The sequence below is a fragment of the Balaenoptera musculus genome, chromosome 3 (assembly GCF_009873245.2).
Source record: "Balaenoptera musculus isolate JJ_BM4_2016_0621 chromosome 3, mBalMus1.pri.v3, whole genome shotgun sequence".
In the NCBI taxonomy this organism is placed as follows: domain Eukaryota; kingdom Metazoa; phylum Chordata; class Mammalia; order Artiodactyla; family Balaenopteridae; genus Balaenoptera; species Balaenoptera musculus.
In genome coordinates this window covers 140,323,262-140,350,196 of record NC_045787.1, presented here as the reverse complement: position 1 = coordinate 140,350,196, position 26,935 = coordinate 140,323,262, and the positions used below count along the sequence as shown (strand labels likewise).

Genomic DNA, 26,935 nt, shown 5'->3' with positions numbered 1-26,935 from the left:
GAAGAAAGGGGTGATTTACTTTCTGGATGAGCTGCTTCCTTTGGTGAAGGCAATTAACTGGAGAAGAGGGAAGCTCTGAGCTGTTAACAGCCAACAGTCATAGCAGCTCAGGGATGGATGCCCCGACTTGGTAAATGGATCTGGGAGGAGCACCAACAAGCACCAACAACACCTACTGCATTTCTTCCGTTAATAAACCTCATTGTTCCCTCAGGGAAGCACTCTTCCTTTACTCTCAGCTTGTTCTGGTGGGGTTGACTCTACTCTTCCCACCCCAACTCCAGTGATCAATAGACATGAGCGAGGCTTCCAACTAACAGGGTCGTAATTATGGGTTTAGCCACCAGCTCATGACCCAGTTTGAAATGGTGAGGGCCAGACCCAGAACTTTTGTAAGAACTCTTAGGAGAGGGAATATCTCTTCACTAGGGTTGCTAAGATCTGAGGATGTAAGGCGAAGTTGCAACTTTATCACCAGAAGGAAGGAGCCTACCTAAGAATGAAGCCAAATGAGAGGAAAGCTCTGTTTAGGGACAGAGACAAACTCCTGACCCTGTCTGTGCACCTGGATACAAACATACTGATTCATCCATGCTTTTTAGGTTTGTGACACAATCCCTCTTTTGCTTTGGCCAGCCTGAGTTGAGTGTCTGTCTCTTCTACTCACCTGGAGGTCTAGCTATACTGCCTAAAACTGACTTCTCTGTGATTCCCCTCTATTATTTACAGTAAGTCCTCAAGCAAATTTGAATAGCTCTCTTTTCTTTGCAACCAAACATGCACTGACACATATAATATACACAGATTAACAGTTCAAAGATTATAATACAATTAAGTGAACAACCTCAAAATAGCACCAAACATACTTCGATCTTTCCTAGATGACTTAGAAGGCCCTTCAGAATAATCCAGTGTCTTTGGGTTATGTTTTCTAAGGTACCTTGAGGATTCTTTTAAACTCTAAACTCTAAACTTTAACCTGACTTCTTTTAAGTGCTTTCCAGTCATTTCATTGTTTTTTGAATCTTCTTACGTTTTTTCTTACATTACAAATATCATTATATTTTCCATTTGGAATAAATATTAAAGGGAGAAAAACAGATTTTTACTGGCATTTTTCCAAACTAAAACAAAAAAACTATCCCTTGATCCACTGCTGTGTGAAAAGCCAATATTAGGACTAGAGGTTGTGTTCTACTTTGGTTATCTATGTTCTTTTGTCCGATTTAACTTATATAAAATGCTCTAAGAAATCAGTTATTTCTACTATAACTGTTATAAAATGCTAGTTAGAAGTCACTTATTTCCTCTACTTAACCCATTGTTCACAAAACATTTATCAAAATTTTGCTAATATACACTGATCCAGCACAAATCTAGGGAGAAAATATATCACAGCTGACCTTGTGGAAATCTGACAGTTTCATTTAAGCCCTTATTCATATTTGTGCATATGTCCTTCTACATTATGGTTTCAACATACTGAGGTTGTTCTTTGACCGCGAAATGGCCTTGTTCATTCATGTTGATTTCAACCCCGTACAGTTATAGCAAAGGCTGAATACTGAGTCCCCTGCCCAAGCGTCCTCTCTCATACATGTTCATAGCTGTCTGACTAGGCATTAAGCTATTGCTGGAACCACACAAGTTCAACTTTTTAAAGAGAGATCAATGAGAGCATATAGGTCATAAAGAATCTTAACAGATATTTAGTGCAAAATAATAATTAATAATAATAATATCATGCATCCAAATAAATGTTATGAATGCAATTAGAAAGACTATGCATGATGAGATAAAAAGGCTACTGGGAAAAATGTGATGATGGATAGATTTTTGTGCCTGTTTTGTTTTTTATTAATATGACATCACTCAGTTACAACAGTCCTTTTCTCTCTGCATTTTGTAGCCAGAGGAGAACCTTCAGAAGAGATGAATTTTCTTTGATTCCACCTCCCCACAATCCTCTGAGCTCCTCTGGGAGCAATGTCAATTATACCATCGTCAATGCAAATGGCAGTTTAAAGAGTTAGTACAGCAGGCAGAGAATGCTAATGCTGCTCAGAAGTGCCAATGTGCACTGCAGACTTTCCCCTAAAGTCTGCAGCCCATCACATACCTTTATTCATTCAGATCTAATCCTATCAACTGAGAGGACAAGCCACTGGCTTGCTCTCTGCCTATGTCACTCAAACTTACCCATTAAAAACAATCCATTTTCTAAAGTCGGACGGTGTGGAAATCAGGTTTGGCAGCCAAAAGATAAACTCCTATATACAGAGAATGATAATGAGGAGCCTGCTGGCTTTCTTGCTTGATGGGTTATTCTTATTAAGATAAAATGCGCTCCAGAAGCAACTCAGAAACATGGAAATAAGCTAGTTCATAAAAAGTTATGGGAGCTTAGGCTTTCAAATTAAGGAAACAAATATGATGAACATGAACTCAAACTCAGTAGAAAAGTGTCATCACTAGAAAGTCCTTCTTCTATTGTGTTTTCTAACGTTGCAGTATTATAAAGAAAAATCTCCTTCCATTATCACGAGAATTTAGATGGCTTGATAATTGAATCATCTCTACTAAGCTTTTATGTAATGAATGCTTCATTTGTGGTAACAAATAAAACCTATAAATAAATAATTACCTTACTTTGATGGAGCATCTACCATGTACAAGGCACTGTGCTAGGCATGGTAAAGGGCATAAGAAAGTGTAAGATGAAAGACACAGGTGTTACCCAAAGAAATAATGTTGTATTAGAGAAAACAATAACCAGAATGCAAGAAAAGATATAAAGCTGTGGAATGTCATACAAAGCAAATGTGTGTATATAGCAATCCTATAGAAACTCAAAAAGCAATAAAGACATGGGAGTAGCCCATACCGGGTCTGATTAAGATCAGGTGATGGACCTTAAGTCTTAGGATATTTATTTTATTCTCTAGGCAGTGAAGATCTAAAGAATCTTTGAGGAGAGAGGTGACATGGTGAAGCATCAAAGGAAGATAATACTGTTAGTAGTATACGTTTTGGACTAGAAAGAGAGTTTACCCACTGATGGTATATGAAATGATTTTAGGTGGTACCTGAACATGGAATTAAGTAATACTGAATTACACAGTGAAAAATATATTCTACTTTAATTTTCATTTTCAGAAGACTTGAAGGAGTTTTTGGTTTGGTACTAATATGACTTTAACAGCTCTATAACACTTTGTTAATATCCCTTTTAACAAAGAGAGAAAGCAACCACATCCACTTCAAATTCAATAAAATTTTTTCTATTCAATCTGCATTTACTTTTATATTTACCATCTATTTATGGCAAATGGCACTCTTTTCCTATTTATATAAATAAATAGAAATAACACTATAAAGCTTCCATTGCAAATAAAATAAAAATTAGTTAATTTAAGGGGAAATTAAGTATATAATAGTACATGTGTTATGCATATATAGCAAAAATCAAGAAATGGAATGCAACTGAGTTAAGTTTGGAAAACACAGACCTAGGCTAGGAGCCACTAAACATTTTCTTAAAGAAATACTTGTACATGTGCAAAAAAAGTTTGTTCCAATATGTTCACTACAGCCTTGTTATAATACAGAAAAACTGAAAAAAAACTAAATATTCCTAAATGGAGAAGAAGTTAAATAAAATATGGTACCACTATTTTAGATTACTTTGCAGCTGTTCAAAGAACAGGAAAGAACTATAATACATGTATTTATGTGGAAAGATCACCAAGTCTAAAAAAAGAAAGCAAACAAAACAACATAAAATCATGTGTTTGATACAATCCCAATTATTTTTTGAAATATGTAAGTAAGTGCATGTAAATGCACAGAAGAAGAACTGGAAAAATAATCATGATAGTTAATATTGTTTAGCTCAGGGGAAGTGAATGTGGAATCCAAAGGTGGGGGTGGGGGGAAGATAGCCACATCTTCTTTAATTTATTGCTGGATTGTTTGAATCTAAATTCATGTATTTTTGAATTATTGTTGTAATTTTTTAAATACTTAAGAGAACAAGGGAGACCTTCAGGTAAATTTCCATTCATTTAACTCCCTCCCAAAACTACACTAAAACATCAGAAAAAAACTTTCTAAAGGGCACAGACCACAAGGACAAAGAAAAAAGGAACAACTGCAGCACAGTTTTGAAAGCTGGATGAATGGGAAAGAATCTAAAGAAAGCTCAGTCCTAAACCATCAGTGGAAGAAGCCCGGAAGAAACCCAATATGCTTTGCAGAATCTACAAAGGCTCCAGAATTGGCAACATTAGGTCCTCTGGGAATGGATGTGGAAGTGAAATTAAAAACAAGAGGACAGTTGGAAAGACGGTTAAAGAAGTACTTGGAGAAATCCGAAATTCAGTTACATCCCTATGCCTTCCCTGTTTCATACAGTCTGTGCATCATCTCTGCCCCAACAGGATAAAAGGGGCTTATCCTCTACAGGAAATAAGATAGGTTTACTCTCTAGATGGAGAGCAAAAGGCATAGATAATTAAGGGTGAAGATAATAGATGGAAAAAGAGGGATTCTCCATCAGGAGTTGCCTCAATGAAAGGGCCCACTGAGATCAAACTACAAAGGAGCCCACAGTCCAGAAGCCCCACACATGCGCTCAGGAGCTTCCTGTCAGCTGTGTATTGCCCCAGTCTTGAAGGATCCCCAACATCAGAAAAAAAAGACTGAAACATGTAAGGTAGGGTTTGAAAGAAATAAAAGCAACTTGGAGGATGCAGTCTTTGCAAGGAGAATAAAACTTTAAACAAACTATCCTTGCTTTACTCAAAAGATAAGGCAAGCTATAATATATATGAAATAAGAACATGGTACTATTAAAAGAAGAAGGAGGAGGAAAAGAAGTGGGAGGGGAGGAGGTGAGGGAGAAAGAAAAGAAAGAACAAAAAAAGAGCTACTGGGGAAAAAGAGTTCTGGGAAAAACAGAACATAGTACATATACATACATGTGTGTTTATATACAAGGGTGTGTGTGTGCATGTAACTCAACGGAATAGATAAAAGAAGGTGAGGAAATCTCCCAGAAATTGAACAAGACTTCAGAGAATAGTGCCTGTATTTATTATATTCATGTGCTTTTTTTCCCAGAGTGGTTTGCTCGGAGCTTAACACAGTATACCTCATTGGCCCATTTGCTTATCTTGATCTTTCAATTTCCCAGTTTCTTCTAACACTTACGTTCCATTATCACCTCAAGGGCTAAGTTTTCTATAGAAAGTTCTAATTTGTATTTCCCATTTTGACTTCCAATCCAATTTCCCAATCTAAAAAAAAAAAATGTTAGAATGTAAATCTCTCATTTCTCTGCTTTTGGTCCCGGGAGAGGGTGAAGTCAACTCTTGTAAAAAGAAGGGAAGAAAGAATTTAGTTTTTATTTGTTTATGTCAATTTCTCCCACTTGAATGTAAATTACATCTCATAATCATGGACTCTGTTTTGTTTTCTCTGCTGGAATAGTGCCCAGTGAAATATAAGAGGATGGAAAATACTTCTTGAATGAATGACTGAACAAATGAACAAACATATGCCAGGTTGATGTGTCTTTTAGAAGCACCATTGCAACTTGGGGAAAGAATGGATATAGTAACAAAGAAGCAGTGAGAAATAACTCTGACAACCACAGACTTTATCTCCTATGACACTTGTTTTGAAAAATCTCAAGTAAGTTATCTCTGCAATTAACCCCATTTCCCTAGCATAACTCTAATCAGACCATACTTGGAGGTACAATAGTCAATCTCTGTAATGACTCTCTGTATATACATATTGGTGACCCAGGGATTCCCATCTGTTATAGGATACCCTTAGGAAAATTCCCTATATGGGCCTATGAGCCCTCACTCTTGCCTCATGACAAGCATTTTTTTCTTCTTCTTGTTAGAAGCAGATGGTTTAACAGGCTGTGAGTTATTCTTTTTCACTTAATGTTTTCTTAATTTTAGCAAAGTAATGCATCCACGTGGCTTTCAAGTCACAATCAGATGGTGGGGTAGAGAGTGGGCCATTTGGTTGAGGAACACCCAACTGTCAGCATTTGTGGCTTCCTCCTGTTGGGGGTATAAGCCTGGCTGTCAGTATTCTGAAAGTATTTCAGGAGAATAGGGACAGGGGAGCTCACCATTCAAGCTGCAGACATTCAACATCTCACTGTGATCCCCAGCTGTACAAACCTCTCCAGTGTGAACTTCCCATCTTCTACCAGGAGGGACAAGGAGCAGCTTCTAGGCTAAGAGGGCTAAGAGAGGTCATCTAGGGGTCTAAATGCTCATGACACAAAAGTTTAAATGAATCCCTATTTTTCACTTCTTGCCATGCTCCCTTTTTTTTTTTTTAATAAATCATCACCTTTTTTGACCAGGATTCTTTCTTTCTTTATGGCTGTGTTGGGTCTTCGTTTCTGTGCGAGGGCTTTCTCTAGTTGTGGCAAGTGGGGGCCACTCTTCATCGCGGTGCGCGGGCCTCTCACTATCGCGACCTCTCTTGTTGCGGAGCACAGGCTCCAGACGCGCAGGCTCAGTAATTGTGGCTCACGGGCCTAGTTGCTCCGTGGCATGTGGGATCCTCCCAGACCAGGGCCCAAACCCGTGTCCCCTGCATTGGCAGGCAGACTCTCAACCACTGCGCCACCAGGGAAGCCCCATGCTCCCTTTTTAAAACCACCTGGTATCTCTAATTCCTACACCTTTCTAGATGCCGGGACATAATTCTCCTCTTCTCTCATTGGCTTCATCCACTGCAGGCTTTAGTTTCAGCTTTCCCAGGTTGGCTAATTCAGTGTCTACTATTCCATCTGCATTCCCTTCCCAAAATGTCCTGTGTTGTCCTCTTCTGTTTCACTCTTTTAAATAAGCACATATTTTTATTCATTTTGGGGGACTTAGGAAGGTGTGAAAATAAATGCATGTGTTCAATCCTCTGTATTTAACTGGAAGCCCTTAGTCAATGTCCACAAGTCAATGCCTATGTGCACTTCTAAGAGATAAGCTGTATATCTGCATTGAAAAAAGAGAATATATAATGTCTTTAAGTCTCCTGCTCAAGGACTCTTTCTTTAGAAATTGTGTCTTTGCTTTTTTCAAGATTTTATAAAACAATAGTGGTAGGGGTTGGAGTCAAGATGGCGTACTAGGAGAATGCAGAATTCATGTCTCCTCACAACTAGGGCACCTACCAGGCACCGGTGGGGGACCACGGACACCTAAGGGGACGGGAGAAACCCCCAGCAGCCAGGTAGGGTGTGGAGTGTGGGGGGAGGAGAAGTGGAGGCAGGACAGGACTGGCACCCCTCGGGGCGGCTGGGGGAGGAGAAGGGATCCCACTCCGGAAGGGGGAAATTGGGGAACCACTGGGAGGGCAGAGGATCAAAAGGGAGCGTGGCCAGGTTTCCCCTGCCCACTTGGGCCCCCAGGAACCTGCTGAGACACCCGGCCTGATCCTCTGCCCACCTAGGCCCCCTCCAGCCACATGGATCCTGAGGGAGTGGGAGGGAGGGAAGGGGAAGCAAAAGTAAAGGCCGGGCCTCCAGGATCGGCACCCCTGAGTGGTGGCTGGGAGAGGGAAGGAGTTCCTACATCCAGCGGAACCCACCCATGGTTATGAGTCAAGTGGCGACGGGGGAGACCCTGGGGGAGATGGTTGGGGAGGGGCATGAAGGAATGGAAGGGAACGGGGTCAGTGCTTTCCCTGTTCAACTTAGGCACCGGGGAGCCTGCTGGGCTCCTGGGCCTAATCCTCTGCCCTCGGAGCCTCCCTCCTGCCATACAAAGCCCAAGCCCCGCCCCTACACCCCCACCCAGGGCCCCACCTCTACACTCGGAGCCCCCATCCAATGCGCTGGGCCTAAACCCCACCCACACACCCTCACCCAGGGCCCTACCTCCAAACTCCAGAACTCCACACTCCAGAGGCCCTCCTTTCCACGTGCTGCCTCTCCACTTCCCTGAAGGTCCAAAGCAGAGGCCCCGCCCCAAGCTTGAACATCATCCCACTTAGGGCCCACCCCCAGGGCCTTTTCGGTCCTGAGCCTAGGCCCTGCCACACACTCAAAACTCATCTCCCCCCACGCCTAGGTCCCATCCACCCTAAACCCCTTCCCTGCCTAAGTTCCACCTCTCCATCCCTGCCCTGCCCTGCCTAAACCCGGCTCCCATAGCCAAGGCTTTCTTTTTCTTCTCTTTTCTTTTTTCCTCTTTTAGATGGGGGTTCTGTTTTACCTTGTTGATTCATTGTTGTTGATTCTTTTATATTTTTATTTTTCCTAATAAATCTTTTATTTTTCTAATTTTATTTTATTCTTTATACTTTGTTAGTGATCTCTCCTTTTGACTTGTCCCCCCCCCCTTTTTTTTTTCTTTTTTCTGTTGTGGTTTTATCTTACCTTGTTGCAGTTGTTTCAATTATAGTTTTATTTTTCCTAATATGTTTTTTATCTTTCTAATTTTTTTTTTTTATTCTTTGATATTGTACTGCTCCTTTTTTTCTTTCTTTCTCCTTTTCCTTTTTTTTTTCTTTACCGCACCACAAAGCTTGCAGAATCTTGGCTCCTAGGCCAGAGGCAACCTCCTGTGGTGGGAGCTCTGAGTCCAAACTGCTGGATTAACAGAGAACCTAAGACCCCAGGGAATATCAATTGGAGTGAGGCCTCCTGGAGGTCCTCATCTCAGCACCAAGACACAGCTCTATCCAACTGCCTGAAAACTCCCGTGCTCAACGTCTCAGGCCAAACAACCAGTAAAACAGGAACACAGAACCACCCATCAAAAAACAAAAAAAATTAAATGACAAAAATATTTGTTACATACAAAGGAGCAAGGTAAAAAGCTATAAGACCAAATAAATGAAGATGAAATAGGCAACCCACCAGAAAAAGAATTCAGAGTAATGATAGTAAAGATGATCCAAAATCTCAGAAACAGAATGGAGAAAATACAACAAAACGTTTAACAAGGACCTGAAAGAACTAAAGAGCAAACAAACAATGATGAACAACACAATAAATGAAACTAAAAATTCTCTTGAAGGAATCAATAGCAGAATAACTGAGGCAGAAAAACGGATAAGTGACCTGGAAGATAAAATAGTGGAAATAACTGCTGCAGAGCAGAATAAAGAAAAAAGAATAAAAACAATTGAGGACAGTCTCAGAGACCTCTGGGACAACATTAAACACACCAACATTCAAATTATAGGGGTCCCAAAAGAAGAAGACAAAAAGAAAGAGACTGAGAAAATATTAGAAGGGATTATAGATAAAAACTTCCCTAACATGGGAGAGAAAATAGTTAAACAACTCCAGGAAGCACACAGAGTCCCATACAGGATAAATCCAAGGAGAAACATGCCAACACACATATTAATCAAACTATCAAAAATTAAATATGAAGAAAAAATATTAAAAGCAGCAGGGAAAAACAACAATAACATACAAGGGAATCCCCATAAGGTTAACAGCTGATCTTTCAGCAGAAATTCTGCAAGCCAGAAGGGAGTGGCAAGACATATTTAAAGTGATGAAAGGGAAAAAACTACACCAAAGATTACTCTACCCAGCAAGGATCTCATTCAGATTCGACAGAGAAATTAAAACCTTTACAGAGAAGCAAAAGCTAAGAGAATTCAGCACCACCAAACCAGCTTTTCAACAAATGCTAAAGGAACTTCTCTAGGCAGGAAACACAAGAGAAGGAAAAGACCTACAATAACAAACCCAAAACAATTAAGAAAATGGTAATAGGAACATACATATTGATAATTACCTTAAATGTAAATGGATTAAATGCTCCAACCAAAAGCCATAGACTAGCTGAATGGATACAAAAACAAGACCCATATATATGCTGTCTACAAGAAGCCCACTTCAGACCTAGGGACACATACAGACTGAAAGTGACGGGATGCAAAAAGATATTCCATGCAAATGGAAATCAAAAGAAAGCTGGAGTAGCAATTCTCATATCAGACAAAATAGACTTTAAAATAAAGACTATTACAGGAGACAAAGAAGGACCCTACATAATGATCAAAGGATTGATCCAAGAAGAAGATATAACAATTGTAAATATTTATGCACTCAACATCGAGCACCTCAATACATAAGGCAAATGCTAACAGCCATGAAAGGGGAAATCGACAGTAACACAATCATAGTAGGGGACATTAACACCCCACTATCACCAATGGACAGATCATCCAAAATAAAAATAAATAAGGAAACACAAGCTTTAAATTACACATTAAACAAGATGGACTTAATTGATATTTATAGGACATTCTATCCAAAAACAACAGAATACACTTTCTTCTCAAGTGCTCATGAAACATTCTCCAGGATAGACCATATCTTGGGTCACATATCAAGCCTTGGTAAATGTAAGAAAATTGAAATCGTATCAAGTATCTTTTGCAACCACAATGATATAAGACTAGATATCAATTACAGGAAAAGATCTGTAAAAAATACAAACACATGGAGGGTAAACAATACACTACTTAATAGCTAAGAGATCACTGAAGAAATCAAAGAGGAAATCAAAAAATATCTAGAAAAAATGACAATGAAAACACAACTACCCAAAACCTATGTGAGGCAGCAAAAGCAGTTCTAAGAGGGAAGCTTATAGCAATGCAACCCTACCTGAAGTAACAAGAAACATCTCAAATAAACAAACATAACCTTACACCTAAAGCAATTAGAGAAAGAAGAATAAAAAAACCCTGAAGTTAGCAGAAGGAAAGAAATCATAAAGATCAGAGCAGAAATAAATGAAATAGAAACAAAGAAAACAATAGCAAAGATCAATAAAACTAAAAGCTGGTTCTCTGAGAGATAGAAAAAATTATAAACCATTACCCAGACTCATCAAGAAAAAAGGGAGAACTCTCAACTCAATAGAATTAGAAATGCAAAAGGAGAAGTAACAACTGACACTGCAGAAATACAAAGGGTCATGAGAGATTATTACAAGCAAATATATGCCAATGAAATGGACAACCTGGAAGAAATGGACAAATTCTTAGAAAAGCATGACCTTCCAAGACTGAACCAGGAAGAAATAGAAAATATAAACAGACCAATCACAAGTACTGAAACTGAGACTGTGATTAAAAGTCTTCCAACAAACAAAAGCCCAGGACCAGAGGGCATCACAGGGGAATTCTATCAAACTTTTAAAGAAGAGCTAACACCTAGCCCTCTCAAACTCTTCCAAAATATAGCAGAGGGAGGAACACTCCCAAACTCATTCTACGAGGCCTCCATCAACCTGATACCAAAACCAGACAAAGATGTCACAAAGAAAGAAAACTACAGGCCAATATCACTGATGAACATAGATTTAAAAATCCTCAACAAAATACTAGCAAACAGAACCAGCAACACATTAAAAGGACCATACACCATGATCAAGTGGGATTTATCCCAGGAATACAAGGATTCTTCAATATACGCAAATCAATCAATGTGATACACCATATTAACAAATTGAAGAATAAAAACCACATGATCATCTCAATAGATGCAGAAAAAGCTTTTGACAAAATTCAACACCCATTTATGGTAAAAACTTTCCAGAAAGTGGGCATAGAGGGAACCTACCTCAACATAATAGAGGCCATATATGACAAACCCACAGCAAACATCATTCTCAGTGGTGAAAAACTGAAAGCATTTCCTCTAAGATCAGGAACAAGACAAGGATGTCCACTCTCGCCACTTTTATTCAACATAGTTTTGGAAGTCCTAGCCATGGCAATCAAAGAAGAATAAAAAATAAAAGGAATCCAAATTGGAAAACAAGAAGTACAACTGTCACTGTGTGCAGATGACATGATACTATATGTAGAGAATCCTAAAGATGCCCCCAGAAAACTACTAGAGCTAATCAATGAATTTGGTAAAGTTGCAGGATACAAAGTTAATGCACAGAAATCTCTTGCATTCCTATACACTAATGATGAAAAATCTGAAAGAGAAATTAAGGAAACACTCCCATTTACCATTGCAACAAAAAGAATAAAATACCTAGGAATAAACCTACCTCGGGAGACAAAAGACCTGTATGCAGAAAACTATATGACACTGATGAAAGAAATTAAAAATGATACCAACAGATGGAGAGATAGACCATGTTCTTGGATTGGAAAAATCAATATTGTGACAATGACTATACTACCCAAAGCAATCTACAGATTCAATGAAATCCCTATCAAATTACCAATGGCATTTTTTACGGAACTAGAACAAAAAATCTTAAAATTTATATGGAGACACAAATAGACCCCAAATAGCCAAAGCAGTCTTGAGGGAAAAAAACGGAGCTGGAGGAATCAGACTCCCTGACTTCAGACTATACTACAAATCTACAGTAATCAAGACAATATGGTACTGGCACAAAAACAGAAACATAGATCAATGGAACAAGATACAAAGCCCTGCGATAAACCCACCCACCTATGGTCAACTAATCTATGAAAAAGGAGGCAAGGATATATAATGGAGAAAAGACAGTCTCTTCAATAAGTGGTGCTGGGAAAACTAGACAGCTACATGTAAAAGAATGAAATTAGAACACTTCCTAACACCATACACAAAAATAAACTCAAAATGGATTCAAGACCTAAATGTAAGACCGGACACTATTAAACTCTTAGAGGAAAACATAGGAAGAACACTCTTTGACATAAATCACAGCAAGATCTTTTTTGATCCACCTCCTAGAGTAATGGAAATAACAAAAATAAACAAATGGGACCTAATGAAACTTCAAAGCTTTTGCACAGCAAAGGAAACCATAAATAAGACGAAAAGACAACGCTGAAAATGCGAGAAAATATTTGCAAACGAATTAACTGACAAAGGATTAATCTCCAAAATATATAAACAGCTCATGCAGCTCAATATTAAAGAAACAAACAACCCAATCCAAAAATGGGCAGAAGACCTAAATAGACATTTCTCCAAAGAAGACATACAGATGGCCAAGAAGCACATGAAAAGCTGCTCAACATCACTAATTATTAGAGAAATGCCAATCAAAACTACAATGAGGTATCACCGCACACCAGTTAGAATGGGCATCATCAGAAAATCTACAAACAATGAATGCTGGAGGGGGTGTGGAGAAAAGGGAACCCTCTTGCACTGTTGTGGGAATGTAAATTGATACAGCCACTATGGAGAACAGTATGGAGGTTCCTTAAAAAACTAAAAATAGAATTACCATATGACCCAGGAAAACCATAATTCAAAAAGACACATGCATATACCCAGAGAAAACCATAATTTCTCTACTGGGCATATACCCAGAGAAAACCATAATTCAAAAAGACACATGCACCCCAATGTTCATTGCAGCACTATTTCCAATAGCCAGGTCATGCAAGCAACCTAAATGCCCATCGACAGATGAATGGATAAAGAAGATGTGGTACATATATACAATGGAATATTACTCAGCCATAAAATGGAACAAAAATTGGGTCATTTGTTGAGACGTGGATGGACCTAGAGACTGTCATACAGAGTGAAGTAAGTCAGGAAGAGAGAAACAAATATCGTATATTAACGCATATATGTGGAACCTAGAAGAATGGTACAGATGAACTGGTTTGCAGGGCAGAAATTGAGACTCAGATGTTGAGAACAAACGTATGGACACCAAAAGGGTAAAGTGGCAGGGTGGTGGGGGTGGTGGTGTGATGAATTGGGCGACTGGGATTGACATGTATACACTGATGTGTATAAAATTGATGGCTAATAAGAACCTGCTGTATAAAAAAATTTAAAAAAAAAATGGGCAGTAGACCTTAACAGACATTTCTCCAAAGAAGGTATACAGATTGGCAACAAACACATGAAAGGATGCTCAACATCACTAATCATTAGAGAAATGCAAATGAAAACTTCAATGAGGTATCACCTCACACCGGTCAGAATAGCCATCATCAAAAAATCTACAAACAACAAATGCTGGAGAGGGTGTGGAGAAAAGGGAACCTTCTTGCACTGTTGGTGGGAATGTAAATTGGTACAGCCACTATGGAAGTCAGTATGGAGGTTCCTCAAAAAACTAAAAATAGAACTACCATATGACCCAGCAACCCCACTACTGGGCATATACCCTGAGAAAACCATAATTCAAAAAGAGTCATGTACTACAATGTTCATTGCAGCACTATTTACAGTAGCCAGGACATGGAAGCAACCTAAGTGTCCATCAACAGATGAATGGATAAAGAAGATGTGGCACATAAATACAATGGAATATTAATTACTCAGCCATAAAAAGAAACGAAATTGAGTTATTTGTAGGGAGGTGGATGGACCTAGAGTCTGTCATACAGAGTAAAGTAAGTAGCACTGACATATATACACTACCAAATGTAAAATAGATAGCTAGTGGGAAGCAGCTGCAATGCATAGGGAGATCAGCTCGGTGCTTTGCCATCACCTAGAGGGGTGGGACAAGGAGGGCGGGAGGGAGACGCAAGAGGGAGGGGATATGGGTATATAAACATGCATATAGCTGATTTACTTTGTTATACAGCAGAAACTAACACAACACTGTAAAGCAATTATACTCCAATAAAGATGTTAAAAACAAACAAACAAACAATAGTGATCCAAATAAGGAAAAAGAATGTCATGAGTGGTTGTCACCAAGGTCCATAATTTCTGCCATAAGGGAAATAACAAAGGAGAAATTCGCAGTCTTCCCTGGTGGCACAGTGCTTAAGAATCCGCCCGCCAATGTCGGGGACACAGGTTCAAGCCTTGGTCCGGGAAGATCCCGCATGCCACGGAGCAACTAAACCCAAACGCCACAACTACTGAGCCTGTGCTCTAAAGCCCACGAGCCACAACTACTGAAGCCTGCCAGCCTAGAGCCGTGCTCCGCAACAAGAGAAGCCACCTCAGTGAGAAGCCCACGCACCACAGTGAAGAGTAGCCCCCACTCACCACAACTAGAGAAAGCCCGTGCGCAGCAATGAAGACCCAATGCAGCCAAAAATAAATAAATAAATTTATAAAAAAAAAAAAAAGGAGACATTCACTCCTCCACCTCTGTCTCTCTTTCCAAGAAGATGCCTTTGTCAAAATTTCACGAAATTGGTAGCATTGCTAGAAATCCATCTCCATTTATTTGTCCATGTCCATTTTCTTTAAGCTACATCAGTTCTTGAGAAAGTTGAAGAATCCCAACTTCAGACAGGAATTAAATAGAGAATGAAATCCTCTGACCAGTGCCTGTCTCTTAGTATCCTGCAATTTGCGTTTCCTTTGGGATCAAAAAGTTTCCAAGTAAGACCTTCTCCAGTGAAGCAGCAATCTTGGCCCAAAATAAGGGGCAGATTGGAAAGGCTTCCTGAATATTACTCCTGGTGCATTGATCTTGATCCTATCAGACGTCTTGGAGTCAGTTCATTGCTATGGTATACTATTGATAATACCGACCATCAAGTTTTGGTCCCTTCTTTCCACTTTACTTAGCAACCTTGTTCCTGGGTCTTCATCCTGATCCCTAATATCCCAGTTTTCCCATTTGTACCTCGATTTCCTGACTCACAAACTGATAAATCTGAGGCCTCCCACTGCCCCTACTACCAGTACCATCAGCTCTATAGTACTAGGCTTATTCTCTCTCTTTTTTCTGATTCACACTGAAGAAGTGTTAACTGGCTGACAGCCATGTCTGTGACAACATCACACCTGGCTCAAAAAAGCCTGAAGTCTCCCTAGATAAAACCCACTCTGTGGATTTCAGCCTATAAACAAAGCCATGCACGAAATATCTTAACCTAAAAATTACCCAGATGGGTGAAACCACTTCTTCACCAGCTATCTTTCCCATCATATTTAACTAAATATCACTCTGAGGTATTCCCTTTAGGCCGGTTCAATCCTATACATGCTTAAAGGGCTAGATCACATGTTACCCTTTCTAACAGTCACACCTAACATTTTGGGTTTACTTTCATGTCTCCTTTTCCACTCCTCTCAGTTTTACATTTAACTCTATACTGCCTTGCATTGTTATTAACGGCTCCTGGTTAAGTAAAGGACAAAAAGATGAGTCTGATGAGAGAGAAAATGATAGAGAGAAGAGAGAATGGTCAGTCAAGCTAAGAATTATACATACTCCGAAGCAACAAAACAGAGCAATTGCGACAAAAGTAATTATTAATATATATTGCTACAGTGCTATAAGCTTGTTATAAAAGGGAAAAGCTTATATCATGCAGTTAAGTCATGACTCTATGATGATTCTTCCAGCTTATTTACCAACGCCTCCACCCACACACCTATAGTCTTCTCTCTATCTATAATGCTCTCTCTTGCCTCTCTAACAAAGGTGCTAGCTGTCTAATGATGTTCACAGCGAGAAGAAGAGGGGTATGGACAGGAGACTGAGTGCCACCTGAAATCTCTGAACAGAAGAAAGGAATCCAAGCACCTCCTTCCACTGTTCACAGGGACCCAGGATCATATCGGAAGGGCCACCAAGGAGAGGTTGGGTCTGTTCCAAGGGACGAACTAATTTAGTAATGAAGAGTATTCAGAGAAAATCATGCTCAAAAGCCATGACTGAGAACCCTAAACACATTTTCATCACAAACTTAATGGAAAAATCACATAATATGGCAGAGAGAGTTTAAGCTTTAGAATCAGAAAGACCTAAATTCAAATCCTAACAATCCAGCCACTGGTGTATAATTTGAACAAGTTATTGAAAATCTCCGACCCTCTGTTTGCTCCTTGGCAAAATGAGGATAACAATACCTGTCTCATGGAGTGCTTATGAAGGATTGAGTTAATATATGCAAATTGTATGTTTACTCTATAAATATTAATAATGATGTCTCCAGATCAACTTAGAGAAAAGAAGAAATCAGGGGACTTTGTACCTGAAGTAAAAAATAATATCAACCAGTAAAATTTATTGTAAACTTACTATGTATCCTTCAAAGTTTGCAGGGCTGTGGAGTATTTTAAAATTATGGTTTTGCCATAGTTATCAAATAATAAACTCCTGAGGGTCATGGACAAAACTATGAGCACTAGAAAAAGTAAAAAGGAGACATATATGTAGAAAGAGGACCAAGAAGAAGGCAATGAGAGCTGAGCCTTACAGAATGAGCAAATGAGAGACAGAGAAGGGAGGAGAGAGCAATCCACAGAGGAAATTCAGAGTCAGTGTCTGTGTGTGTGTGTGTGTGTGTGTGTGTGTGTGTGTGTGTGTGTAGACAGAGAAGAAGGAGGAGGAGGAGGAGAAGGAGGAGGAGGAGGGGGAGGGGGAGGAGAGAAGAGAGATAGAAGCATGCGTTGGATACCCAATGAGGGCCAGTACTGCACTCACTGCATTACATACTAATCACATTTAATCATCGGAACACATGTGCAAGTATTATCTCCATTTCTTTTTTTTTTAATTTAATTTAATTTATTTTTTATACAGCAGGTTCTTATTAGTCAACCATTTTATACACATCAGTGTATACATGTCAATCCCAATCGCCCAATTCATCACACCACCACCCCAACCCCCCGCCGCTTTCCCCCCTTGGTGTCCATACATTTGTTCTCTGCATCTGTGTCTCAATTTCTGTCCTGCAAACGAGTTCATCTGTACCATTTTTCTAGGTTCCACATATATGCGTTAATATACGATATTTGTTTTTCTCTTTCTGGCTTACCTCACTCGGTATGACAGTCTCTAGATCCATCCATGTCTCAACAAATGATGCAATTTCGTTCCGTTTTATGGCTGAGAAATATTCCACTGCATATATGTACCACATCTTCTTTATCCATTCATCTGTCGATGGGCATTTAGGTTGCTTGCATGACCTGGCTATTGGAAACAGTGCTGCAATGAACATTGGGATGCATGTGTTTTTTGAATTATGGTTTTCTCTGGGTATATGCCCAGTAGTGGGATTCCTGGGTCATATGGTAATTCTAGTTTTAGTTTTTTAAGGAACCTCCATACTGTTCTCCATAGTGGCTGTATCAATTTACATTCCCACAACAGTGCAAGAGGGTTCCCTTTTCTCCACACCCTCTCCAGCATTTGTTGTTTGTAGATTTTCTGATGATGCCCATTCTAACTGGTGTGTGGTGATACCTCATTGTAGTTTTGATTGGCATTTCTCTAATAATTAGTGATGTTGAGCAGCTTTTCATGTGCTTCTTGCCAACTGTATGTCTTCTTTTGTGAAATGACTATTTAGGTCTTCTGCCCATTTTTGGATTGGATTCTTTGTTTCTTTAATATTGAGCAGCATAACCTGTTTATATATTTTGGAGATTAATCCTTTGTCAGTTGATTCGTTTGCAAATATTTTCTCCCATTTTCAGGGTTGTCTTTTCATCTTGTATATGGTTTCCTTTGCTGTGCAAAAGCTTTGAAGTTTCATTAGGTCCCATTTGTTTATTTTTGTTTTATTTCCATTACTCTAGGAGGTGGATCAAAAAAGATATTGCTGTGATTTATGTCAAAGAGTGTTCTTCCTATGTTTTCCTCTAAGAGTTTAATAGTGTCTGGTCTTACATTTAGGTCTCGAATCCATTTTGAGTTTATTTTTGTGTATGGTGTTAGGAAGTGTTCTAATTTCATTCTTTTACATGTAGCTGTCCAGTTTTCCCAGCACCACTTATTGAAGAGACTGTCTTTTCTCCATTGTATATCCTTGCCTCCTTTGTCATAGATTAGTTGACCATAGGTCAGTGGGTTTACCTCTGGGCTTTCTATCTTGTTCCATTGATCTATGTTTCTGTTTTTGTGCTAGTACCATATTGTCTTGATTACTGTAGATTTGTAGTATAGTCTGAAGTCAGGGAGTCTGATTCCTCCAGCTCCGTTTTTTTCCCTCAAGATTGCTTTGGCTACTTGGGGTCTTTTGTGTCTCCATATAAATTTTAAGATCTTTTGTTCTAGTTCCGTAAAAAATGCCATTGGTAATTTGATATGGATTTCATTGAATCTGTAGATTGCTTTGGGTAGTATAGTCATTTTCACAATATTGATTCTTCCAATCCAAGAACATGGTATATCTCTCCATCTGTTGGTATCATTTTTAATTTCTTTCATCAGTGTCTTATAGTTTTCTCCATACAGGTCTTTTGTCTCCCTAGATAGGTTTATTCTTAGGTATTTTATTCTTTATGTTGCAATGGTAAATGGGTGTGTTTCCTTAACTTCTCTTTCAGATTTTTCATCATTAGTGTATACGAATGCAAGAGATTTCTGTGCATTAATTTTGTATCCTGCAACTTTACCAAATTCATTGATTAGCTCTAATAGTTTTCTGGTGGCATTTTTGGGATGCTCTACGTATAGCATCATGTCATCTGCACACAGTGACAGTTTTACTTCTTCTTCTCCAATTTGTATTCCTTTTATTTTTCTTCTCTGATTGCCGTGGCTAGGACTTCCAAAACTATTTTGAATAGTAGTGGCGAGAGTAGACATCCTTGTCTTGTTCCTGATCTTAGAGGAAATGCTTTCAGTTTTTCACCATTGAGAATGATGTTTGCTGTGGGTTTGTCGTATATGGCCTTTATTATGTTGAGGTAGGTTCCCTCTACGCCCACTTTCTGGAGAGTTTTTATCATAAATGGGTGTTGAAATTTGTCAAAAGCTTTTTCTGCATCTATTGAGATGATCATATAGTTTTTCTTCTTCAATTTGTTAATATGGTGTAGCACATTGATTGATTTGCATATATTGAAGAATCCTTACATCCCTGGAATAAATCCCACTTGATCATGGTGTATGGTCCTTTTAATGTGTTGTTGGATTCTGTTTGCTAGTACTTTGTTGAGGATTTTTGCATCTATATTCATCAGTGATATTGGTTTGTAATTTTCGTTTTTTGTAGTATCTTTGTCTGGTTTTGGTATCAGGGTGATAGTGGCCTCATAGAATGAGTTTGGGAGTGTTCCTTCCTCTGCAATTTTTTGGAAGAGTTTGAGAAGGATTGGTGTTAGCTCTTCTCTAAATGTTTGATAGAATTCACCTGTGAAGTCGTCTGGTCCTGGACTTTTGTTTGTTGGAAGATTTTTAATCAAAGTTTCAATTTCATTACTTGTGATTGGTCTCTTCATATTTTCTATTTCTTCCCGGTTCAGTCTTGGAAGGTTATACCTTTCTGAGAATTTGTCCATTTCTTCCAGGTTGTCCATTTTATTGGCATAGAGTTGCTTGTAGTAGTCTCTTAGGATGTTTGGTATTTCTGTGGTGTCTGTTGTAACGTATCCTTTTTCATTTCTAATTCTATTGATTTGAGTCCTCTTCCTCTTTTTCTTGATGAGTTTGGCTAATGATTTATCAATTTTTTTTATCTTCTCAAAGAAACAGCTTTTAGTTTTACTGATCTTTGCTATTGTTTTCTTTGTTTCTATTTCATTTATTTCTGATCTGATATTTATGATTTTTTTCCTTCCACTAACTTTGGGTTTTGATTGTTCTTCTTTCTCTAGTTCCTTTAGGTGTAAGGTTAGATTGTTTATTTGAGATTTTTCTTGTTTCTTGAGGTAGGCTTGTATAGCTATAAACTTCCCTCTTAGAACTGCTTTTGCTGCATCCCATACGTTTTGGATCGTCGTGTTTTCATTGTCATTTGTCTCTTGCTGTTTTTTGATTTCCCCTTTGATTTCTTCAGTGATCTCTTGGTTATTTAGTAACGTATTGTTTAGCCTCCATGTGTTTGTGTCTTTTACGTTTTTTCCCCTGTAATTGATTTCTAATCTCATAGCGTTGTGGTCAGAAAAGACGCTTGATATGATTTCAATTTTCTTAAATTTACTGAGGCTTGATTTGTGACCCAAGATGTGATCTATCCTGGAGAATGTTCCATGTGCACTTGAGAAGAAAGTATCTGCTGTTTTTGGATGGAATGTCCTATAAATATCAATTAAATCTATCTGGTCTACTGTGTCATTTAAAGCTTGTGTTTCCTTATTAATTTTCTGTTTGGATAAGTCCATTGGTGTTAGTGAGGTGTTAAAGTCCCCAACTTTTACTGTGTCACTGTCGATTTCCTCTTTTATAGCTGTTATCAGTTGCCTTATGTATTGAGGTGCTCCTATGTTGGGTGCATATATAATTATAATTGTTATATCTTCTTCTTGGATTGATCCCTTGATCATTATGTAGTGTCCTTCCTTGTCTCTTGTAACATTCTTTATTTTAAAGTCTATTTTATCTGATATGAGTATTGCTACTCCAGCTTTCTTTTGATTTCCATTTGCATGGAATATCTTTTTCCATCCCCTCACTTTCAGTATGTATGTATCCCTAGGTCAGAAGTGGGTCTCTTGTATACAGCATATATATGGGTCTTGTTTTTTCTTTTCTTTTATTTATTTATTTATTTATTTTTGGCTGTGTTGGGTCTTCGTTTCTGTGTGAGGGCTTTCTCTAGTTGCGGCAAGCGGGGGCCACTCTTCATTGCGGTGCATGGGCCTCTCACTATCGCGGCCTCTCTTGTTGCGGAGCACAGGCTCCAGATGCGCAGGCTCAGTAGCTGTGGCTCACGGGCCCAGTTGTTCCGCGGCATGTGGGATCTTCCCAGACCAGGGCTCGAACCCGTGTCCCCTGCATTGGCAGGCAGATTCTCAACCACTGCGCCACCAGGGAAGACCCTGGGTCTTGTTTTTGTATCCATTCAGCAAGCCTGTGTCTTTTGGTTGGAGCATTTAATCCATTCACGTTTAAGGCAATTATCAATATGTATGTTCCTATTACCATTTTCTTAATTGTTTTCGGTTTGTTTTTGTAGTTCCTTTTCTTCTCTTGTGTTTCCCACTTAGAGAAGTTCCTTTAGCACTTGTTGTAGAGCTGGTTTGGTGGTGCTGAATTCTCTTAGCTTTTGCTTGTCTGTAAAGCTCTTGATTTCTCCTTTGAATCTGAATGAGATCCTGGCCGGGTAGAGTAATCTTGGTTGTAGGTTCTTCCCTTTCATCACTTTAAGTATATCATGCCACTCCCTTCTGGCTTGTAGAGTTTCTGCTGAGAAATCAGCTGTTAACCTTATGGGAGTTCCCTTATATGTTATTTGTCACTTTTCCCTTGCTGCTTTCAATAATTTTTCTTTGTCTTTAATTTTTGCCAGTTTGATTACTATGTATCTCGGCATGTTTCTCCTTGGGTTTATCCTGTATGGGACTTTCTGTGCTTCCTGGACTTGGGTGGCTATTTCCTTTCCCATGTTAGGGAAGTGTTCGACTATAATCTCTTCACATATTTTCTCTGGTCCTTTCTCTCTCTCTTCTCCTTTTGGGACCCCTATAATGTGAATGTTGTTGCATTTAATGTTGTCCCAGAGGTCTCTTAGGCTGTCTTCATTTCTTTTCATTCTTTTTTCTTTATTCTGTTCCGCAGCAGTGAATTCCACCATTCTGTCTTCCAGGTCACTTATCCGTTCTTCTGCCTCAGTTATTCTGCTATTGATTCCTTCTAGTGTAGTCTTCATTTCAATTATTGTAGTGTTCATCTCTGTTTGTTTGTTCTTTAATTCTTCTAGGTCTTTTTTAAACATTTCTTGCATCTTCTCGACCTTTGCCTCCATTCTTTTTCCGAGGTCCTGGATCAACTTCACTATCATTATTCTGAATTCTTTTCCTGGAAGTTTGCCTAGCTCCATTTCATTTAGTTGTTTTTCTGGGGTCTTATCTTGTTCCTTCATCTGGTACATAGCCCTCTGCCTTTTCATCTTGTCTATCTTTCTATGAATGTGGTTTTTGTTCCACATGCTGCAGGATTGTAGTTCTTCTTGCTTCTGCTGTCTGCCCTCTGGTGGATGAGGTTGTCTAAGAGGCTTGTGCAAGTTTCCTGATGGGAGGGACTGGTGGTGGGTAGAGCTGGCTGTTGCTCTGTTGGGCAGAGCTCAGTAAAACTTTAATCCACTTGACTGTTGATGGGTGGGGCTGGGTCCCCTCCTTGTTGGTTGTGTGGCCTGAGGCAACCCAACACTGGAGCCTACCTGGCTCTTTGGTGGGGCTAATGGCAGACTCTGGGAGGGCTCACGCCAAGGAGTACTTTCCAGAACTTCTGCTGCCAGTGTCCTTGTCCTCACGGTGAGCCACAGCCACCTCCCGCCTCTGCAGGAGACCCCCCAACACTAGCAGGTAGGTCTGGTTCAGTCTTCCCTGGGGTCACTGCTCCTTCTCCTGGGTCCCAATGCACACACTACTTTGTGTGTGCCCTCCAAGGGTGGAGTCTCTGTTTCCTCCAGTTCTGTCAGAGTCCTGCAATCGAATCCCGCTAGCCTTCAAAGTCTGATTCTCTAAGAATTCCTCCTCCCATGGCCGGACCCCCAGATTGGGAAGCCTGACGTGTGGCTCAGAACCTTCACTCCAGTGGGTGGACTTCTGTGGTATAAGTGTTCTTCAGTTTGTGAGTCACCCACCCAGCAGTTATGGGATTTGATTTTATTGTGACTGTGCCCCTCTTATCGTCTCATTGTGGCTTCTCCTTTGTCTTTGGATGTGGGATATTTTTTTGTCTTCCTGTCGATGACTGTTCAGCAGTTAGTTGTGATTCCAGTGCTCTCGCAAGAGGGAGTGAGCACACGTCCTTCTACTTCGCCATCTTGAGGAGCTCTCTTATCTCCATTTTATAGATAAAGAAAGTGAGGTTATAGAGGTTAGAACACAGAGCTAACAGCGACAGAGGCAGGATATGAACCCAGGTCTGCCCAACCCAGTACTTAGGCTTTTCCCAGCATCATGATTGTCAAAGTCATGATAAACATGATCAGACTGGAGTGTGTTCTCCCTGTTGAGGAAGGAGTACATTTATGTTCAAAGGTCTCTGAATGTCCGTTTTGTGACAAAAGTCTCAATTTTCTTGAATTCCAAGATTGAAGTAAACGTCTCACTTTCCTTAAAGCTCTTTTCCCCTTAGAGAAAACTTGCTTAGCAGATCCGGAAACCCCTGGAAAAACTACTATTCCCTTCATATACTAAATTCCCTTGTCACCTACCTCCTAACCCCAGTAAATTCTGTTTCTCACTCAGGGAGGAATTGATTTTCATTGGTATTCATTTGAAGTAGGGAAGGTCACAGGTTAGAACATTGGAAATGTATTGTCTAAAGAGTACAGTTTGTACCTTGCTTCCGAGAGAAGATCTTTAAAGATGGCTTGGCTTAGCTGACTTTTCTTCCCCTCCTGCATCCAAGAAACATCCTCCAGGGAGAAAGTCGATTTCAAATCTTCACACTGCAGAGGCGCTGGGGCAGTCACTTGCTGAATGCAGATCAGCCTGTTTCTTCTCCTTTGAGATAAATGGAATCTGGGAAGAGTTCTGAAAGAAAAGTTTTTAAGCAATCCTTAGGGCCTGGACTATGCTCTGATCAGACCAAGAAATAAGGTTCCAATCTAAAAGGCAGCATGTTCCAATCTGAAAGCCAAATGGACTCCAGCCTTGATCCCCACTGAATTTATTTTTATTTTCCAAATCCTCCCCAGACTTTGCATTTGATATGTAAACATTCTCAATTAGTCTAGCCATTAAGTAGTTCTCCTTTGCAAAAGCGCATCCATGACAGGAGGTTTGTCCTTAAAGTGGTGAGTAATAGGAATGAATTATTCTGCAGTTTCCTGAGAAAGAGCTCAGTAGAATCTGGAAGCATTTGAGGGTATTCTTAATTACTCAGATGCAGAATTATCAAAGCACACAGTGGCTCCATCTATCCCTTCCTAGTATCTCACTCTAATTTTCTTTTTCATAATGTAGATATTTTACATAAAACTGTCTGGAGAAAAACAGACTACACTTGAGGGAGCAAATGTTAGGCCAGCCTTTCTCTGCTGCGACTGGTGCTGGTGAAGGTCTTGAATATTCATGCAGAATACTTCGTAAAAATCACATGGAGTGAATATCACTTCTTTTTCCTTTCCCTCAACATTTTCCCACACTGACTCGAATAATTCAAAACTTTAGGCTGGGCACAAACCAGATTACATAATTTATAAGTTTCAGTTGCAACAAGTAGCCGAGTTTGCAGCTTACAGGAGGTCCTTTCTGAGTGAAGATTACTGGGGATGCAGGAAGCTCTCCTTGACCTGCAGCTCCACTTAGGTAGAGAGGGAATGAAGACAATCCAGGAAGTTGACTACCAAGAGCTATAAACCAAAGACTCCAAAAGATGACTAACCTTGGAAAAACAATGCTGTGTATTAACTCATACGCCAGGCCTACAGTAAAAGTTTTGCATTCATTCCCACATTTAACCCTTAGGACTCTATGAGAGGTGTCATTATCAGCCACTTTTCACACATGAGGAAACTGAGGCATAGAGTGGTCACACGGTAAGTAAGTGGTGAAGCCAGGGTTTGCACCAGGCAGTCTGACCCTGAAACAGGAGGCAAGGGGGCAGGGCACAATCCCTAAAGAATGACAGAGCCCTGGAGGAAACAACAAAAACTGGTTAGAACCAATTAGGCCCAAGATGGCAGAAGATTCGCCTTCCAGTAGATCTTGAGCCTCATTACATGCTCATGGTAATTCATTAGCTAAATGACCCACCCACAGGCACTTTGACAGTTCTTTTTTTTTTTTTTTTGCAAAGGATATGTGTATTTTATTTTATTTTATTTTATTTTTACATTTTCAAAGAGGATACTTTTTATTTATTTATTTACTTTATTTTTAACATCTTTATTGGAGTATAATTGCTTTACAATGGTGTGTTAGTTTCTGCTTTATAACAAAGTGAATCAGTTATACATATACATATGTTCCCATATCTCTTCCCTCTTGCGTCTCCCTCCCTCCCACCCTCCCTATCCCACCCCTCTAGGTGGTCACAAAGCACCGAGCTGATCTCCCTGTGCACTGTGACAGTTCTGAGGCCTACCATCAAAGGTCAATTCTGGGTCCAATTCCTGGAAATCCCCACCCCTTCTCCAAGATAGTCAGAATAATCCTCCAACTCATTAGCCTATGAAATTACATAGCCCATAAAAACAACCACCTTAAATATGGGGATATATGGATATGGATAGCTGATTCACTTTGTTATAAAGCAGAAACTAACACACCATTGTAAAGCAATTTTACTCCAATAAAGATGTTAAAAAAAAAACAATTAACCACCCCATATTTTGGGGCCTCTCACAGAGGGTGTTTCTCCCAGGGCTGCCCTCACCTTCTGAGATGGACCGCATTCTGTCTATGGAACATGTATCTCTCTAAATAAATCCACTTCTTACCTATCGCTTTGTGTCTCATTAAATTCTTTCTGTGCTGAGACATAAAGAACCTGAACTTCAGTAGGTCCTGAGACCAGGTGTGTCATCTTAATTAAAAGACAGTGGGTTCAAGTCCCAATCTGAGTTGTGCAGTTTCAACCCCAGAGACTACATTTTTAGCCACTGTGCAATCCCATCTCTTTCAATTACTCCCCAGACTGTGAGCCCCATGAGGTCAAGGACTTGATCTATCTTGCTCACTTTTATACCTCCAAAATCCTAGAACACTGTCTGGCACACATATGTGGCTAATGAATGTCTAATTATTTAATTATATAATTAAATGATGAAAATATGAATAAAGTTCTCAATCTAGCTTGTTCCTTTGATCTTCAGATTTCTTGGGGACAGAAAACAGGACACTCCCAGGCACATGAAAGATACAACCAAGTGTGTATATGTCAATACCAATCTCCCAGTTTTACACACTACTATATATAAAATAGACAACTGGGACTTCCCTGGTGGCGCAGTGGTTAAGAATCTGCCTGCCAATGCAGGGGACATGGGTTCGAGCCCTGGTCTGGGAAGATCCCACATGCCGCGGAGCAACTAAGCCCATGTGCCACAACTACTGAGCCTGTGCTCTAGAGCCCGTGAGCCACAACTGCTGAAGCCTGCGTGCCACAACTACTGAAGCCCACGG

At 39.6% G+C, this 26,935-nt stretch overlaps 1 long non-coding RNA gene across 1 annotated transcript in view; it reads right to left on the bottom strand.

Moving 5' to 3' along the window:
* Positions 1-26,935, bottom strand: part of LOC118891990 — a 219,962-nt gene that overhangs the window by 167,081 nt on the left and 25,946 nt on the right. Inside the window, exon 2 of the long non-coding RNA XR_005019216.1 lies at positions 24,146-24,340. This is a non-coding gene — a long non-coding RNA (uncharacterized LOC118891990). The remainder of the gene's footprint in view (positions 1-24,145; positions 24,341-26,935) is intronic.